The sequence below is a fragment of the Plecotus auritus genome, assembly GCF_963455305.1.
Source record: "Plecotus auritus genome assembly, chromosome: 1".
In the NCBI taxonomy this organism is placed as follows: domain Eukaryota; kingdom Metazoa; phylum Chordata; class Mammalia; order Chiroptera; family Vespertilionidae; genus Plecotus; species Plecotus auritus.
The window spans coordinates 13,335,372-13,354,288 of NC_137770.1; the positions used below are offsets into that span (position 1 = coordinate 13,335,372).

General features: G+C 49.7%; 1 protein-coding gene across 1 annotated transcript in view; it reads right to left on the reverse strand.

Annotated features, from left to right (window-relative positions):
• DGLUCY (D-glutamate cyclase) overlaps nt 1-18,917 on the reverse strand; it is a 106,564-nt gene that overhangs the window by 63,592 nt on the left and 24,055 nt on the right. The window lies entirely within an intron of this gene.

The window sequence follows — 18,917 nt, forward strand, 5'->3', positions numbered from 1 at the left end:
AAGTGTGTGTGTGGTGGAGGGGGGCGGTTGGAGGGACTGGGTGAAAGGGTGAAGAGATTCAGAAGTATAAATTGGCGTTACAGAATAGTCACATGGATGTGAAAGGATAGCATAGGGAAAATAGTCGGTGATATTGCAATGACTATGGATGGTGCCAGATGGGTGCTTGAAATATCAGGGGGAATACTTTGTGAAATATAAAAGTCTAACCATTATGCTGTATACCTGAAATTAATACAGAATAGCATTGAATGTCAACTGTAATTGAAAAATAAAAATTAAAGAGTGGGTTTAATGGAATGAATGAGTGAAAGTTCTCTTTTATTATAGAATCAGAAACCTTATGTGGTGCAATCCTACCCACCCGGGTGCTGTCTCTGACCAGCGGGACCCTCGGGCATAACTCTGCTAAGGTCCATAGTGACCACAGCTACCCATCCCTCGCCCTCACCAGCCCCAGCTCAACTACAGAGCCCTGGTGTCAAGCTTTCCCTGAGTGATGGCCTATTTCTAGAGAATGAAATAAAGTGAAAGGTAGCTGTTAAACTGTTCCTGGGTCACAGAAGAGGGTTTATTGGAAAAGTACTGAAGATGGGAACAACCCAAGTATCCATCAACAGATGAATGGATAAACAGATGGTATGCACAACCAATGAAATGTTATTCAGCCATGAAAAGGGACGAAATTCTGATACAGGCTACAGTATGGATGAACTGCTAAGACATTATGTTACGTGAAATAAGCCAGCCACAAAAGGACAAATGTTACCTGATAATGAAGCGTAGTAACCTCCATCTTGTGTAAAAACTGCTGTTTGAAATTTTAACCCTGCTATTTTGGCTTCTGTAAACGCTTGCTTGCTTAAGTAATAAGGAAAAATAAGACTACTCCCATTCCAGATAGGACATAAACTATGCCCCAGACAGAGTTGTCAGTGCTGGTGCCAGGCCAGGCCTTGAGATATGGTCTCACGGTCCTGCCCAGCACACAGGACATTTTTCTCAGAAGGTCTGGAAGTCTCGTTCCAAATTTGGAAGGCAAAGAGTTGAAAAAAGTATAAATATGGAAGACTTCCACCATGTTGGGGCCCAGAATTTGACAGAGATATTTTACTCTGAGCCCGCTAGCACTAGCGTAATAAAAAGACTCCAAATTAAGTTGGCTTATTGATTAAGGTGTCTCCTGTTTTAGTTTGCTGATTTACAATATAACAATTCCACTGATATAATATACCTGGGATAGACAAATTCATAGATACAGAAAGTAGAATAGAGATAGCAGGGGCTGGAGGAGAGGAGAATAGGGGGTTACTGCTTAATGTGTATAAACTCCTGTGTGGGCCCTATCTGGTTTGGCTCAGTGGATAGAGTGTCAGCCTGCAGAGTGAAGGGTCCCAGGTTTGATTCCGGTCAAGGGCACATGCCCGGGTTCCAGGCTCGATCCCCAGTAGGGGGTGTGCAGAAGGCTGCCAATCAATGATTCTCATCATGGATGTTTCTATCACTTTCTCCCTCTCCCTTCCTCTCTGAAGTCAATAAAAATATATTAAATAAATAAATAAATAAATAAACTTCGGTTTGGGGTAATAAAAAGCTCCGCAAATGGATCGTGGTAAAGGTTGTATAACATTAGGAATGTATCTAATGCTACTGAATCGCACACTTAAAAATGATTAAAATGGTTAATTTTCATGGCATGCATATTTTACCATGAAAAAACACACACCACTTTATAGAAACCTGTGGCAACGCCCTAACCTGCACTTTCGGGGAAATGACTGTTTATAAAGAAGCAGAGCTTGGGGCCTGAAATACGCCCGGCCTTTCCTTTCTGGTTTCTTGAGGCCTGAAGCTGAAATGCAGAGTCCCAGAAGGTGAAATTGTGTGGATGACCAGAGGTACCAGGAATGCCAAACATTTACAGTTGGTTTCTTCAGTGGCTGAAATCCAGGGAAAACTGCTAAGGGAGAAATAGTCAGAGAGCATCAGAGCGTGTTTGGGGAAAGAAGCAATTGCTTGTGTCCAGAGAATTTAGAAGTATAATGAAGCCATTGTTTGCAACGCTCAGCTAAAATGAGGCCCCCTCGAAAATTAAAAATTAAACCCAGGTAACTATTGTTTGCCAGGTAATTGTGGCTGTTTAAAAGTTAAGAAAAGGAAAGGCAATTGAAGGGACTCAGTGGGTGATAGAAATAAGAATTCAGGATGCTTTTTCCAAAGAGGTGCCTCAACCTGATTTAGATATGCAATGTCCAGATTTGGTCACCTCTGATAATGGTGGGGCTGAGGAAACAGTCTTCAAAAATTGATTTGTCCTCTAGTTGAAATCAGGTTTCTACAAACTGCGGAAGAGAGATCGAAGTCTGTTTCTTATCTCAGCTCCACGGTGCGGGCGTGTCCAGGCCCAACCTGACACCTCAAGGAGAAACCATCAGCCATCGGCCAACACTCGGCAGCATCTTTTGGCTCCTGTGAAGTCAGCCCAAGAAAGTCTACTTTAGGGCAGGAAAAATCCAGGTTCCTGTCAGCTGCATCCGCAAAGGTCGCTGGGAAGGGCTTGGGCCATGGTTTCCAGCTGTCTCCTGTCCAGGCTGGGCCTCCAGTGGGATCGCCCCTTCGCAGAGTCATACCACTGTCTGGGCCAAGTGCATTGGCACGTCTCATCTCCTGTCTGCCTGGCCTCCCTCAGGGAAAGGAGGGAGGGGGGTCATTGAATATTACAATCTGAACCTCATCCCCCGGGGATGAGACCCCCAGAGTCCAGGGGAGCCAAGGCATAAAGACAAACAGGCCTCAGAGCCCCTACAGGTCCAGGGAGGGGTATAGGGGCAGGCTTAGTCATTTCCCTATCTTCAGATCTCTAAGCTTTACTTCTTCCAGACAACTACCTGACCTCTCCCCCACCCCTGCCCCCACCCCGCCCTAGAACAAACCAGCACTTCCTGTTACAAGTTCTCAGAGCTCCCAAATTTTGTCCTTTAAAGCACTCATTACTTTATGGAATTCTAAATTCATAAAATTATTAGGTTGTCTGACTCTCCCACTAGACATCAAGCTGCTCTACAGCAGGAAACACACCGGTTTTGTTGACGGCCGTGTCTCCTGTGCCTAACGAAGGCACCAGCACATAGTAGGTGCTCAATCACCATAGTAGGTGCTCAATCAATTCTTGTTGACTGCATGAATCAATGGGAGCCAGAGGGGATGGAAAGAGTGTTCTGAAATATTTCCTTTGAGTCCTGAAAATTAAACATGCTCCCATGTTAGTAATAGCTACCATTTCCAACCATATTAGTAACTGTAACCGTTTACTGAGTTTTTACTATATGCCATGTTCATGGTTTATCTAATTTAGGGGTTGTCTCCTTTGACCCTGAAAGCTGTGCTCTGGAGCAGACACTATGATTCCATATCAAAGATAAGAAAACTGGCCCAGATGGTGTGGCTCAGTGATTGAGCTTCAACCTATGAACCAGGAGGTCATGGTTCGATTCCCGGTCAGGTTACATTCCCCAGGTTGCTGGCTCGATCCCCAGTGTGGAGCATGCAGGAGGCAGCCGATCAATGATTCTCTCTCATCATCATTGATGTTTCTCTCTCTCTCTCTCTGAAATCAATAAAAATATATATTTTAAAAAAGGTAAGAAAACTGAAGCTCTGAGAAGTTGGGTAAGTGTCTTGCCCGTGGCCATATAGATATCAAGTGGCAGAGCAGGGATCTGACTGTTGCTGGGTCCTTCATACACATACCTGCACTTCATCCTCATGGGAACTCTAGGAGATAAGGCCCAGAGAGATTAAGCAACCTGCATAAGGTTCCACAGTTAGAAAGCCAGTCATGCTTCAAACCAGGCTCTGATCCTAAAGACTGCTCTCAAAAAGAATGTCTTCATGGCTCAGTAGAAAATGTCATTTTAAAAAACGACTAGAGAACTCTGTTGAGAAAGGCCACCCGGGGGAATTAGAACCAGAAATCTGGATTCAATTGAACAGAAGACCAGAAGTTCCCATTGAAGCGGCTGCCGGCACCCCTTTCCCCCACTCCAGCGTGGTGCCCACTGCACATTCCTGTCCTACTCGGTCTCAGGAAATTACCTTTCCTCTGAATTCTCCCAGCCTGGAGCCACTATCTGGGATTGGACCCTTTATCTAAGAATGAAGCCTGGGGCAGGGGAGGGTTTCCTGTGACCTCCCTGTCAGTCTCCTGGCTTCACAGGGCCTGGCTGGCACTGGGCCAGCCTCTCCCTCCACAGTGCTGGGGCCTCACACAGCTGGGAATTCCTGAAGGCTGGGCAGCCTGGTCCACAGTCTCAGGAACGGATCAGCTCCTCGTCCATTCTGCTGGTCAGGCAGAGGGAGACCATGGCTATGGAGTGGGGCCAACCCACTGGGAGACTCCATAAGCACAGCCTCGCTCTGCACAGGGGACCAGTGGTTTTCAGAAGCACATTTCTCAGCCACAAATAATGCCATTGTCACGGTGGCACTTCCTGTTTTACACAAAGCAACCGATTTAAAACAGAAAGAGGCAAAAGGCTGGCATTCATGGCAACGGCTCGGTTGTTTGGGAAATGCTGACTTCTGGGATGGTGTAGAGGCTGACCAGACACATGGGAGGTGTGGGGCAGGGGCGCCAGCTTTGCCTCCACTGCCTGCTATTCCGGCCTCCGGGGCCTAGATCCTCGCAATCAATTTCCCAGCTGGTCCTGATGCTCCGGTCTCTTCCCCTCATTCTCCATAGGCTTCCAGACCAACTGTTCCCGGATGGTATGTTGGTGACATCATCTCTGTGCTCAAGGCCCTTCAGTGGCCTTTCCACAGACCACAGAGTGAAGTCTGCAGACTTAGCCAGGCACCCAAGGTCCTCCTGTGGTGACTGCGACCACACTTAACACAGACTCTGCTTCCAGTGCTGAAACCAGCACAGAACGTAAGAGGGAACCAAATAACTCAGCCACCAGGATAAGAACTTATTTTTAAAAATCGAAATGAATGCAAAAAGAAATCCGTGATGAGCAAGACAACAAAATTTCCCATAGAGACGGGGTCAGAACCTGCACTTGCTTGCTCACCTCGCTGGCCTGTTCCCTGTCCTCCACTCCCTCCCTCCCTAACTCCTGGCCCCGCCTGGCCTACTTCAGTTTTTCATGGCACTTCTCACCCTCTGATGGACCACTTGTAGCTTATTTCTCTCCAGTGGTTGAGCTAGATTCTAAGCTTCATGAGAGCAGGGCCTGGTGTCTGTTTGTTCGTGGCCCAGTTCTGGAGCCTGAAGCAGGGCCTGGTCCATGGTCCATTCTATTCCTCTGTGTTTCTCTCCTGTGTACTCACTGCGGATAAGCTCCCCGGGGCAGGAATTCTGCCTTGCACCTCATGAAGCGTCGGGTGTAGTGCCTGGCCCTTGGCTCATGCTCAGGCAGTGTGTGCACGTGTGTGTGTGTGTGTGTGTGTGTGTGTGTGTGTATGTGTGTGTGTGTGTGTGTGTGTGTGTTTAAATTAGACTGAACTTTACACCTATATTGATCTAGTGAGTCCTCAATGTCCATTCTGGAGCTCCCCGCTGAAAAGTGAAAAGATATGCTACTTTTAGGTCATCAGTAATAAATGACAATGACGGCTGAATGAATTAAACGCTATCCCATGAGATTTATTGGGATTTCCTCTGCACGGTAAGTTCTGTTATTATCACCATTTTACTGGAGAACAAACTGAGAAGAATTGTTGCTATAGACACAGCTGTGAAGCTGAGAGCTAGGGCTCCAACCGCTGGCTGGCTCCAGAGCTGGCCTGGGAAGGACATGAAGCCACTGGGTGGTCAATACGGAAGAGAGAGGAAAGAGAAGGAAGCCAGGGCTGAGTCAGGGAGAGGAGGAGCATGCAAAGGAATGGCCCAAGGTTCGGTGGGAAACCAAGACCGAGAAGTGTCCAAGAATCCAAGAGAGCGCGGCTGGGTGTGTGGAGCAGGGAGGACAGTTGCTCAGACTCAGACTTGCAGAAGTTCCCGGTAACCTGCCAGGAGCAGGCTCTGTGTCGGGCTTTCTCCACTGCTGCACGACTGGTATTTGTGGCCGGATAATTCCCTGTCCTGTGTGTCCTTCTGTCCAGCTGCACCCTGGCCTCCATCTGCTACACGCCATAGCACCCCTCCCCCGAGCCGTGACAACCAAAAATGTTTCCAGACGTTGCCAACTGTCTCCAGGGGCACACAAGTGCTCTGAGTTGAGCACTACGGCTCTGCAGAGGGCGGGGCAGACATTAGATTGAACAGGGAGAGGGGAGAATGAGAGGTGAGGGGGAGGAGAAAGCCAAAAATGAGGTGGGAGGTGGGAGGTAGGAGGTGGGAGGTGGGAGGTGGGAGGTGGGAGGTGGGAGGTGGGAGGTGGGAGGTGGGAGGTGGGAGGTGGGAGGTGGGAGGTGGGAGGTGGGAGGCAGGGCCAAGGGTGGTATTAGTTGTTGTTTTGAAAACACACACACACACACACATATACACTAGTGACCCGGTGCACGAAATTCATGCACATTAAAGGGATTAATTAGAGGAAATAATTTAATATTGCTATTTGCCCTTTCTCTATAATAGAAGTGTCAGAGATGAAAGAAAATTAGTAAAATATATATGAAAACCTTCCTCCTGTCAGAGTCTGGGGCACACCACGGGACCCAGAGTCAAGTCCCCACCCACCCACATACACCTCAAAATCTCATGAGACCCAGACCTGGCTGGCCCCCCCTATGGGGCTAGATCCAGACCCGGCCAGTCCCACCCTTGTCAAGCCCTGCTGGGCAGGGGGCATAGCCTCAGGTCCCCTGGCCCAGCGCCAGGACAGGGGGCGTGGCCTGAGGTCCCCCAGCCCAGACTGGGGTGGGGGGCATGCCTTGAGGTCCTCCATCAAGCCCCGCCAGGTGGGGGACATGGCCTGAGATTCCCCCATCAAGCACTGCTGGGTGGGGGGTGTGGCCTGAGGTCCCCTGTCAAGCCCCACAGGGGCAGGGAAGGGCATAGCCTCAGGTCCCTGCTGATTGCTCATTAAGGCTCCTTATGGGAACTTGGCCTCAGCTGTGGGTGCAGCCATCTTTGTGACAGAGTGATGGTCAATTAGCATATTCCCTCTTTATTAGATAGGACACACACACACACACACACACACACACACACTAGAGGCCTGATGCACGAAATCTGTGCAAGAGTAGGCCTTACTTCCGCAGCTGCTGGCACCGGCTTCCCTCTGGCACCTGGGACCCAGGCTTCCCTCACAGCCCCGGCTTCGTCTGGAAGGTCGTCCAGAAGGACGTCTGGTCTAATTAGCTTCTATTATTATGCTTCTATTATTATATATATATGTTTTCTATATATGTAACTATGCATATATACTTACATATACATGTATACTAGTATATACACATATGAAAGCTTTAAATACACACATACACACACACACGCACGTATATATAAAAAGAGAGACAGCAGGCCTATAGTTAGTGCCAGTGGTGATCCAGGATAGAGTAAAAATTGGCTGATGGGATGGGGAGAGAGCGAGAGAGTAGACTGACAGTAGGTGTGATGTTCTGGGACAGGCAAGAAGGAGTAAGATCCAGACCACAAGTTGAGGGATTCGCCTCTGAAAGGCGTGGAGACACTCAGCCCAGTGTAAGAGAAGAAAGAGAGGCCTGTTGCAGGGGTAGGTGTAGGAAGGTGTGTACATTTGGTGGTGGCGAGAGGAAGGAGTTCCCATCTGTTGGCTTCTATTTTACCAGCCAAGCGTGCGGCTCGGTGAGCAGCAGGGCTGGGATGGAGAGCGGGGAGGAGGGGAGAGGAAAGGCACAATCCTTGTGGTGGAGCAAAGCGAGCTAGAAGGAGAAGAGGGAGGACTGTGAGGCAGTGTGGACAGCCCCTTTGCAGTCCGAGGCCAGGAATTTGAAATGAAGCCAGTCTGTGTGGTGTGCACATTCTCCGGCAACTTGGTCTGCACTGAGGACAGCGTGGATGAAGCCTCGGGGACTGGCAGCGGCTGGCCCAGGCAGCATGCAGGAGCGGGGCCCCAAGGTTTGATTGTTCTTCCTTCAGCCGGAGAGAAACATGGTGGCATCAGTGCACCTTCAAAATCAGGAACTGGGGAGCCACAGCAGCCTCTCATATCCTGGAGCAGACGCACAGATCTCCTGGCCTTTACCCAAGCCCATGGAGCTCTCCGTGCATGTGCCTGTGAGCTCCCCAGGATCCCACCAAGCTGGGACCAAAGTCCGCTGATCCTCCAGTCCAGCAATGGTGCCCCAGATCCTCTGCAAGTCCTGCCTGCCTCCCGCTCCCAATGACACCTGCCTTGTTGGCTCCTGTTCCTATTCTTAGAGAGGAGTCAGCAGATACAAGCAATGATTCCAGGTAGGAATCAAGATGCAAATTTCCAGACATAATGATCTGCTCATCTTAATTCCCCGCCCAAAAATATATATTTGTATTGATTTCAGAGAGGAAGGGAGAGGGAGACAGAGAGAGAAACATCAATGATGAGAGAGAATCATGGATTGGCTGCCTCCTGCACACCCCACGCCGGAGATTGAGACTGCACCCGGGGCTTGTGCTCTGACCGGGAATCAAACTGTGACCTAATGGTTCATAGGTCCATGCTCAACCACTGAGCCACGCCAGCCGGGCTCATCTGCTCATCTTAAAATGAGGCAAGTTCTCTACTAGACATGAAACAGAAGGAAATTTCCATTCACCCCACCTATCCTCCGGGGATCCATCCTTCCTCTCCCAGGGAACATTAATAAGAGTAAGCAAGATGCCTGAGGTCTCAAGCACTGACACTTCATTGGAGCCAGAAAGTCAAATCAGAAAAGCAACCTCTCGTGGGTTATTTTCACTTGATTCAAGAACGCTTCCATCAGCCACCTTCATGATTTGTGTGGCCTTGGAACATCCCTAAAGTGTTCGGAGATCACCTGCCCCCTAGCGAGGAGGGGGCAATTTTTAACATCCTGGTGGAAATGTCACACCATTGTGAGGACATCGGGAATGCTGGCTTTCTGAGGATCTCCGTAGTGTGACTGCTAACCAAGCTATGGCCGCAAGGCCGCCTAACACCATAGAGGGGTTCTCATTGGTGAACGGGCATCAGAATCCCCCCACCCAGGGTTTGCTGGGCTCTGATTCAGTAGGCCAAGTCGGGGGGCGGGGGTAAGAACGTATACTTAGAAGCTCCCAGGGGCTGCTGCTGCTGCTGGCCCGGGAACCCTGCTTGAGAACCATTGACATTGAGGCAGAAGATGGGTGCTGGTGGCAGATTTGAGTTTGAATCCGGGCTCCATCAAGCTATGGAAGCCTGGGCAAGTTACTTCACTGTCACTTATAGCACGGGGCTCAGCCTGAACACCCCGAGAGCTGGTTGTGAAAATCTGAGGGAAGTCATGCCAAGTCCCAAGGCTCCCGTAGGCACTCAGTAAAGAAAGTGGCAGCTATTTTTGTCGGTATTCTAACACACCTCCACAGCTCATCGCTACTCGGGTGAGGCACTCAAGACATGCATCGACTTGGCCTCAGGAGTCGTGAGGAGGTGACTGACTTGGTAATCTCTCCACCTTCTCTTCCTTCTTTTCTGAACACCCAGGCACCAAAATAGCCCCAACACCCACCAATGCACTGCCAGCGATGACATTTCCAAGTGGAGGAGATAACTGATCACTTTCAAATTTTGTGATATTTTAAGTACATGATCATTCAAATCTAGGTCAGGGTGAGAAATGAACTTGGGCTCACAGATTGTTAAAGCTGATAGGAAACTTCACAACGATCTAATTTTCTGTCAAAGACGAGAGAGGTAAAGCTGAGGAAGCCGAGGCTCAGAGAGGGGCAGCCGTCAGCCGGAGGTGGTCGGTCCAGCAAGTCCAATGGCAGCTGCAGACCTGCAGCTCTCAGTCTTTCACAGCCTGACTCTCAGCCTGGGAGGTGACGGCAGAGGGAGGTCATTGGGAAAAAAAAAAAAAAACAGCTCAACCGACCAAAAATGTCTGTTTTCATAAATGAAACTGCATATCCTTTGGGCTGGTGGGGAGACCCAAAACTACAGAATAAGAATGAGTCTCATCCTGAAGCAATGGTTAAACCTTCATAGAAGGATTTATTGGAATCTCTGAAGAAGAAGGGAGATTCTTATGCTTATCAGTGAAGGGCGCGTGTTAAAAAGAATTTGGAAACACTGACCCCACACCATATCACCTCCCTTCTTTTTTTTTTTTTTAATATATTTTATTGCTTTTTTACAGAGAGGAAGAGAGAGGGATAGAGAGGTAGAAACATCGATGAGAGAGAAACATCGATCAGCTGCCTCCTGCACACCTCCCACTGGGGATGTGCCCGCAACCAAGGTACATGCCCTTGACCGGAATCGAACCTGGGACCCTTCAGTCCGCAGGCCGACGCTCTACCCACTGAGCCAAACCGGTTTCGGCACACCTCCCTTCTTAATTTGGCAGGTGGGAAGGTAGACTCGTTTCTTTGCCTCGATTCTTCTAAACCGATTTCCTGCTTCAAGCGGGTTCCCTTCCTCCACTCTTCATGCTCCTCTAACATTGTACCCCCAATACAAAGAGAGCTAGCCCTGTGCCCAGGGCAGAAGAGGCATCTTTTCCTTTTACTTAACTTCTAAAGATGAGTAAGCTAATGCCCTGTTTGCATTACATTTTCTCTTATTCCATTCTTCTCCCCGGTTGAAGCGACCAATGTTTCCAGGAGCCTATTGTTCGCCAAGCGCTCTTGATCAGCTACCTTGGTTACAAGGATGGCCCCTTGCTCTCAGTCAATAAGCATGTGCTGAGCGCATCTAGTGCCTGCTGGCTACTGGGCCACGTGGATGATTCAGTGATCAACACAACCCTGTCCTTGAAGAGTGTCCAGGCTGCCTTCTAAGAAATGATGTCTTTTCAGCGACAGGGCAGGCATGCTCAGGATGAGATGGGCGGGGTGCCAGAGCTGGCTCATACAAGCTTGTAGGAGCTTATGGTGAAATTTTCAGGGATTTTTGTGAGCTGGTGGTCAAGGACAGCCATTATTAAAAATGAAACAATATAAACTTACAATAAAATAAAATACAAAGGTGACACACACTTCAAACTCATCATTTCCTAATTATTTTATAATGTTTTACTGTGCTCTCGAGGTTATTTATATCTATAGGTGGAAATGCTACATAATGTTGCCCTGCTGGGCACTTCCCAGCTCTGGGTTCAGCCACTGCGTTGGTAGTTTGACATTGGTCATGGTGGGAGTATTTCCGTCACAGAAATCGGAAAATGTTATGAACTAGGGCTTTTCCTTTTCCTTTTTCCTGGAGAGCTGGTTATTAAACATATATTAACACACCACTACATACAACTGACATAGTAAGAGGTAGAGGAACCAAGTGAGTAATTAAGAATATTTGTAGGGGTGGCTCCGAATTGGTCCTTCAATGCTAAGTAGAGAGAGATGAGGGAGGGAGGGTAAGGGTGAGGCAATTATGTCTGCACTCTTGTCTAGCTTACACAATTCACCTATTCAATCATTTTTAGTATAGTCACAGAGTTGTGCAACCATCACCACAATCAACTTTAGAACATTTTCATCATTCCAGAGAGAAAACCCTGGATCCATTAGCCGTCACTTCCTATCCGCCCGTCCCTCATCCCTCCCCTTTCCCTCCCCTTTAGGCAACCACTCATCTACTTTTTTTTTTTTTTTGCCTCTATAGACTTAAGGCTATTTTTTTATATATATATTTTATTGATTTTTTACAGAGAGGAAGGAAGAGGGATAGATAGTCAGAAACATCGATGAGAGAGAAACATCGATCAGCTGCCTCTTGCACACCTCCTACTGGGGATGTGTCCGCAACCAAGTTACATGCCCTTGACCGGAATCGAACCTGGGACCTTTCAGTCTGCAGGCTGACGCTCTATCCACTGAGCCAAACCGGTTTTGGCAAGGCTATTTTTTAAAGCTAACACAGAAACCAGGAATTGTATGAAGTAAACTTGGAGAGTGTTTCATAGTTTGCATGCTCTGCACCAGTCCAGCATTTTATTCAATTGTTCCAGTGTGAGCTCAATAAAATTGCTTGCTGACCCATCCTCTCCCAGTGGGCCAACTGGTTCCCCTGGGAAAGAGCAAAGAGGGAAAATTCATACAGGTGAGCTCTAGCCCCAGGCTGAAGGTGCAAGCTACAATCTTGGTGGTTGAGCAATTTAGAGGAAACAGCGGGGTGGGGGTGGGGGGAAGACGGTGCTCACCTCGGCAGTGGGTATGGCCTCAGAACATTCCAAGGGCAGACAAGACTCTCTGGAGAACTGTGCTGGGATCTGTCCCCAGGCATTTCTGAGAAAGCCCAGACTCTGTACAGCTGTACAAACTGCTCCATCATTGACTCAGTGGCCCCGGAGGAGTAGAGAGAAGGTCACACTCCCAACAATGCATCGCTCCACTGGTTCAGTTGGCTATTTAGGCTATATAACTTAAGAGCATGATGGAGACTCAAAAATATGTCCTTCTATCTCAAAATATGCCCACCACCAGCCCATAATAGCACTCAAAACCCCCGTCATAGGGCCTCTGAGTTATGCCATTATCCCCAGGTGAGATTCTTGTGATGGGGGCTTGGGTGGAAGGGGCACTGGCACCTGTCCATAGACGGCCTCAGGTTAGAATCTCAGGTCAGCAAGATTTCACCTTGGGAAACAGGTCTTGGATCTCTCATGTGGTGGGATGCTGGAGAAGCGAGGCATGGAGTGAGATGGTGAGCAGTAGTGATAGTTTTAGATCATAAAGATAAGAGGATGCCTTTTGGGAAAAGGAGGGACCAGATTAGAAGGAGGGACCACTGAAGAAATGTAGAAGGGAGAGGGCCCCAGCATCTGAGGGAAATCTGGGGCACCAGTTTCTCTCCCTCATTTGCATAGTCTTCATTTCTCTCTCCCATCCCACACCACAGATAATTGCAAGTTTTTGTTCCTCGCCTTTGTTCTCCAGCTGCCACATTTCTGAACTGAATAAAGCATCTCTTTTGAAACCCACAAAAGAAATTGATTGAACTGTGTGTATTTTTTAAAAGACATCTGACTTCATTAGGAGAAAAGCACGCCCTTGCAAAAGAAAGAACACGCAGTGCATCCAGTACTAGTCACTTTCCTTCACACGCAGAGCTGTAGCGGGAAGCACACTCCCCATGTGTCTTGTTAGGCCGGGGGTGGCGGGTGGCAGGGTGAGATAACAAGCGGGGGCCAGACATAGAGAGCGAGCCCTGTGAGGATCCTGAGAGCAAGCCCTCCCCACTCCTTGTGCTCCCCAGGAAACAGGATTCCCCAACCATGTCTCTTGGCGGCTCTTCAGGCAGGGGCAGATTCATTTCTTAGCAATAACCACTATTTTCGTGATACTATGGGAAGCAGTTCTAGAAGGCAGGGCTGCCGAGGAATGGCATCTGCTCTGCTGCCTCCGAGAAGAAAAGCGAGCTGTGTGTCTGTTCACCTTTGGGGCCAACGTCATTGGCAAAAGAACTGGAGGGGGAGCTGTCATGGGTGCCATTTTGGAAGGGGAGGAGATGGCCAAGTTTCACGTGACAAGGAGAGGTGATGGGCGAGTGCACACACCTCCTGTGCCCAAGGCTCAAAGTGAGTGGGCTTCATTACAACTTGGGGTGGGTCCTTCCACAAAATTATCCTTCACCCTGACGCCCACCTGGGCCAGATGATAACCCAGTCTAGCGAGGTCACAGCTTGGCCGCTCGCTCTGGGCCTGAGAGATCCCGAGCTCTCCCAATTGTGTTTGCAGGCTCCTAATGCTCTTTCTGGGACCCTGTTTCCACGTGGGCTGTTGTTGCTATTTTTGTTTTTTTTCTTCTTGTGGTAAATACACATAAAAGTTGTACAATTCAATGGCGTTAAGTATATGCACAATATTGTGCCACCACCAGCACTGTCTAGTTCCAGAACTTTTCATCTCTCAGAATGAAAACCTTACATGTTGAGCAGTACTCATGCACCGGCCCAACCCCCCGAGTCTGACTGTTCCTGGCATCTACTCATCTGCTTGCCCTCTCTCTGGATCTGCCTCTTCTGGACATCTCATGTAACGGAATCACACAACATGCGGCCTTTTGTGCCTGGCTTCTTTCATTTAGTGCAATGCCTCCAGGTTCATCTGTGCTGCAGCATGGGTCGGTCCTTCGTTCCTTTTCACCTCTGAATGATATTCCTCTGCATGGACAGACTGCATTTTGTTCATCTGTTGTTGTTCTTCTGCATCTCATCTACCCACATGTAGGGCTCATCCCCTTCCTCCATTTCCACAATGACCCCCACTCACCATTTCCCCGTGGGCATAGTAAGACGCCACAGCTGCCGTGAGGGTCAAACCACACACGATAGGTAAAGTGACCCAAAGTGCCCTAACCGGTTTGGCTCAGTGGATAGAGCGTCGGCCTGCGGACTGAAAGGTCCCAGGTTCGATTCCAGTCAAGGGCATGTGCCTTGGTTGCAGGCACATCCCCAGTGGGAGGTGTGCAGGAGGCAGCTGATCGATGTTTCTCTCTCATCGATGTTTCTAACTCTCTGTCCTTCTCCCTTTCTCTCTGTAAAAAATCAATAAAAAATATATTTAAAAAAAATAAAATAAAGTGACCCAAAGCACCTAGCAGTTACCGTGCAGTACCGTATTATTAATAGTAATAGTACGAGTAGATGAATTTCTCCTAACCCCTTTCCTGGTGTATCTATCGGTTTGTTTCACAACATATTCTAAATGCAGCCAGGGCTTGACAGCAGCGGAGAGAAGACGTGTGAATGAGGTACTTGCAAGGATTCTGCTGAATGTGTACTCCAGTAGTTCCCAGTCTGGGGGCCATGGAGCCACGGGCCTCAGCTGTACAGTCACAGTGAGGAGTCCCTGACCCACATCCGCAGCAGGTCCTCCAGTGGCTGCTCTCACTCTCCCGCACACACAGCCTGGACTGTTTCTCAGATGGGTGTGGTCGTTGTTGGAATGGATAAAAGGCAAGTCATGCAAATCCTTCTTTCATCTTGTGTCTTCCCAATGTAGCCACACTCAGCGGACCACTCATCTCATAGGGAGGTCTTCATGTTTGAGAAGATTGGAAACCACTGGCCCACAGCAAAACTAACAGAAACCAAAGCGTTCCAACCCACTAGGGAAATCAGACCATTAACCAGCTTACTGACCATCTGCAACGAGTTTGGTACTATCCTAAGCACCATGGTGGCGGATATGAATAAGCCAAAGGGGAGGAGGAAAAGCTACCTGAGCACACGGTCCGCGGTTGCCGGGGAAATACCCACGCCATCAGGCATCCCTGCCATCTTCAAGGCCCCGCCTGCTCCACCTTCCTGCTGGATGACTGATTTGCCCCATCGTATTAGCAGGTTCTGAGGAGGGCGACAGAGGTCTTGGTCTGTCCCCAGATGCAGCCATCCCCGGTTATACCTGCTGTCCCAGAGTGATTATGAAGAGTCTGACCTCGTTCATTCTGAAAATGTCCTGCTTTGGACAATAAATTACTTGGTCCCCCTAGTTATGAGGGACAGGCGTGCATAAAGCAGGAACGTCGCCTAAACACAGGGAGGATTTTATTGTCAGAAGCACAGGGCGGTCCAACACCATGGGAACCAGGCGCTCGGCCCCCGCACGGCCCTCCCCGTCTCTCCTCTCCGCTTCTTTCCGCTCTGGGCTCTGTGGCTTCGGCTGCCTTTTCTCTGCACCATCACCCTTGTCTTCACGACAGAGCTGCCACCAGCTCCTGAGCTGCACATCTGACCGCTTCCCTCAGTAGAGGGACCCTGGCTTTGTCAGTCACAACCCCTGAAACATCCTAAGGAAGAGACTCACGGCCCCCTCCCGGCAGAACCTCGCACTCCCTAGGGAACCAGTGCCAGGAGGGAGGGAGGGGCAGGTTGTAGAAGGGTGAAGGGTGTAGACCAGACAGGCCCTCAGTGTCCAACTCAGTCAGTGTCAGTAGTGACTGAGTGACCCCACAGCACTGATCTGACAGCTTGGTTGTTATCTGTGTCACGGGGAGGAGAGATGTCCTTCATCCTGCGGTGGCACGGGGAGCTGGCCTTGGAGCAGCACAGCGAGGGGGCTGCCTTGCTTGGGAGGGCGGGGTTCCTGAGTAAAGATGCTGGTTCCTAGAATGCTCATGGGGTGTGCCTGTGTGTGTGTGTGTGTGTGTGTGTGTGTGTGTTCACAGGACCTGAGGCGCTGGGAGTCAGGCCTCTGTGGCCTGTAGCATGCCCTGCTGGGGGTGACCCTGTGGAAAGAGGCCTCTTCTTCCCCTCCCTCTCTCCCTGACCACAGTCCACACCTCCGTCAGGGAAGCGGAAGTGCTTTCTTGCTGGGACGAGTGCTGACCCAGGCTCCCGTGTCAGCAGAGGCACCAGCAGCTGCTGCAGCACCAGGAACAGTGGAGAGCACAAGCCTCCGGGGGCTCCTCGGCTTTCCTGTTCTCCTTTGCAGAGGCAGCGACACCAAGCAGGGCCCCGGGATATGGGGCTTATGGCGGGAGAAGGAGGTTCCCCGAGAAGGGAAGAAATGCATTCCAAACATTGAAACATCGCGGGGTGGGGAGCTCAGGAGCGTATTCAGTCTGTCATCTGAAGTCCCCCCTCCCACACGCGCGAGAGGTGAAGTGCAGCATGTGCTTCAAATGGTGATTTATTTCACTTTTCACGCGTCTCTTGCTGTAACTTCCTTGAGGGAAGGGGCCCTGTTGTAACCCCAGAGTTGGGAACAGTGCTTGGCACCTACCCTGAACGCTCAGTAATTATGTGCAGTTCCCAGCAGGATCCTGTTCTCCCTGGCTTTCAGCTCGCCTCCTCTGCCTGGAACATCTTCCTCTGGCCCTTTGCCTGCCTAACTCCTCCTGGTCCTTGGAGACCCCACTCAGCTATCCCCTATCCAAGACACCTCCACCCACCCCCAGGCGGGTTACAGGCTCCTCCCCTGAGCTGTCTTGAGGCAATGATCACACTGCACTGTTGAGGCTGGTGATAGGTCTGTCTCCCCCCACACCCAGGCAGGCAGCTTCTGGAGGGCAGCACAATTCCTGGCACACAGTAGGCGATCAATAAATGCTTTCTAAATGGACCAAAGATGATTTTGTAAGCAATGCCCGGTTCTAGGCATAGCTCAGATGAATACGACATTGGCCGAATCTCTTGAACTTCTCTGGGGCTTGACTTTCTCAATCAGTGACAAGGACACTAGGTGACCAAGTCCGTTCAAGCATGTCAAACTCGCGGCTGGCGGGCTGCGTGCCTCGTTTAAATAAATGAGTTTGACGTGCTTGGTTTACATCAACTCTGTAGCAAATTGCTAGACTCCCTCTGTGCTTTGGACTTTCAAAGGTGGGTCCTGTGTACTGTAGCCACCTGTAGGTACAGCCCTGTTTTGGACCCTGGGTTCAGTCCTGCCCTTGGTCAGGGGGAATTTAAGGTTCTTTATTTTTAAATGTTTACTGAGTGTTGTGGACTGAATGTTGGTGCACCCCCCCGAATTTATACATTGGAGGTGGGTCTCTTGGGAAGTAATTATGTTTAGATGTGCTCATGTGGATGGGGCCCTGGTCTGATTGGATTAGTGTCCTTATCAGAAGGGACAGACACCAGAGAGCCTGCTACCTCTCCACCATGTGGAGACACAGAGGAGAAAGCAGCCACTACAAACCAGGAAGAGAGCCCTCACCTAAACCCAATTGTGCCAGCATCTGGACCTTGGACTTGCAGCTGTTAGAACTGAGAGAAAAGTGATGTTACTTAAGCCAGTCTATGGTGTTGTGTAATGGCAGCCCAAGCTGATTACGATGCCAAGTGCCTTGCCCTTAGGGGCACCCAGTCTGCTGGGGCAGTGGTCGGCAAACTCATTAGTCAACAGAGCGGCAAACCGCGGCTCACGAGCCGCATGTGGCTCGCAAGCCGCAGTTTGCCGACCAGTGTGCTGGGGGAATCTGAACAAATATAAGATAATGACCCATCAGAGCTGTGGTCACAGTGCTATGGGGCTTAGGCAGTGCACAGTTAGCTCTACTGGAAGGGAAAATATGTGGGTGGGCATTATAGGAGCGGCCTTTAAACTAGCCCATGAGGAAGAGCTGGTATTTCCCAAGCAGAGATCAGGAGGGAGGACCTGCATGCGGGAAAGCATGAAGGGGCGAGGTTTCACGACCTACTTAGGAGAAAGAACAATCAATAGTTCTCTTAACTGTAAAACCACATCCTAGCCTTCTTGATAACCTCAAAACCTCAGGCCCTCCCTTCACAATATTTGACACACAAAATTAAATGTGAGTACAGAATAAAGCAAAGCTAGTGAGGGAAGCATTGCTTTGCTTCCAATCTGCACATCCTTACTCCAACCCCCAATTCCAATGTCCTGCCTTGGAGTACCCCTCTCTGCTACCATACTGGGAATCCGCCCATTGGTTTGCATGGAGGGGCAGGAATATAAATAGGAAAGCAGCACGTGAGATTCAGGAGGAACACGTGGTGGCAGGGTGGGGTAGAGACTGCAGCAGACAGAGCGGTAGGAACATTGTAATTATTGTAGGGTCTGAGCATTACTGTTGGGGGTTAGTGGGGATGGATCAGGGACGGATGATGGAGGAAAGCAGTATTAAAGCTTGGGACGGGATGGAAGAGGGGCAGGCAGGAGGGCAGGGCCTTGGTCCAGACTGCACCGCTCATTCATTCCACAATATGCACTGCTCGTGTCACTGTGTGCCAGAGACTGGTAAGCACTGGGGACACAGCAAAACACAGCGCAGGGGAGCCCCCTATTTCCCTGGGACTTGCATTCTAGAAGGGGGAAGATGGGCCACAAACAAGCAAAGAAGAATGTGAAGAAGATCATTTTAGATAGCGGTCCATGCCAGGAAGAC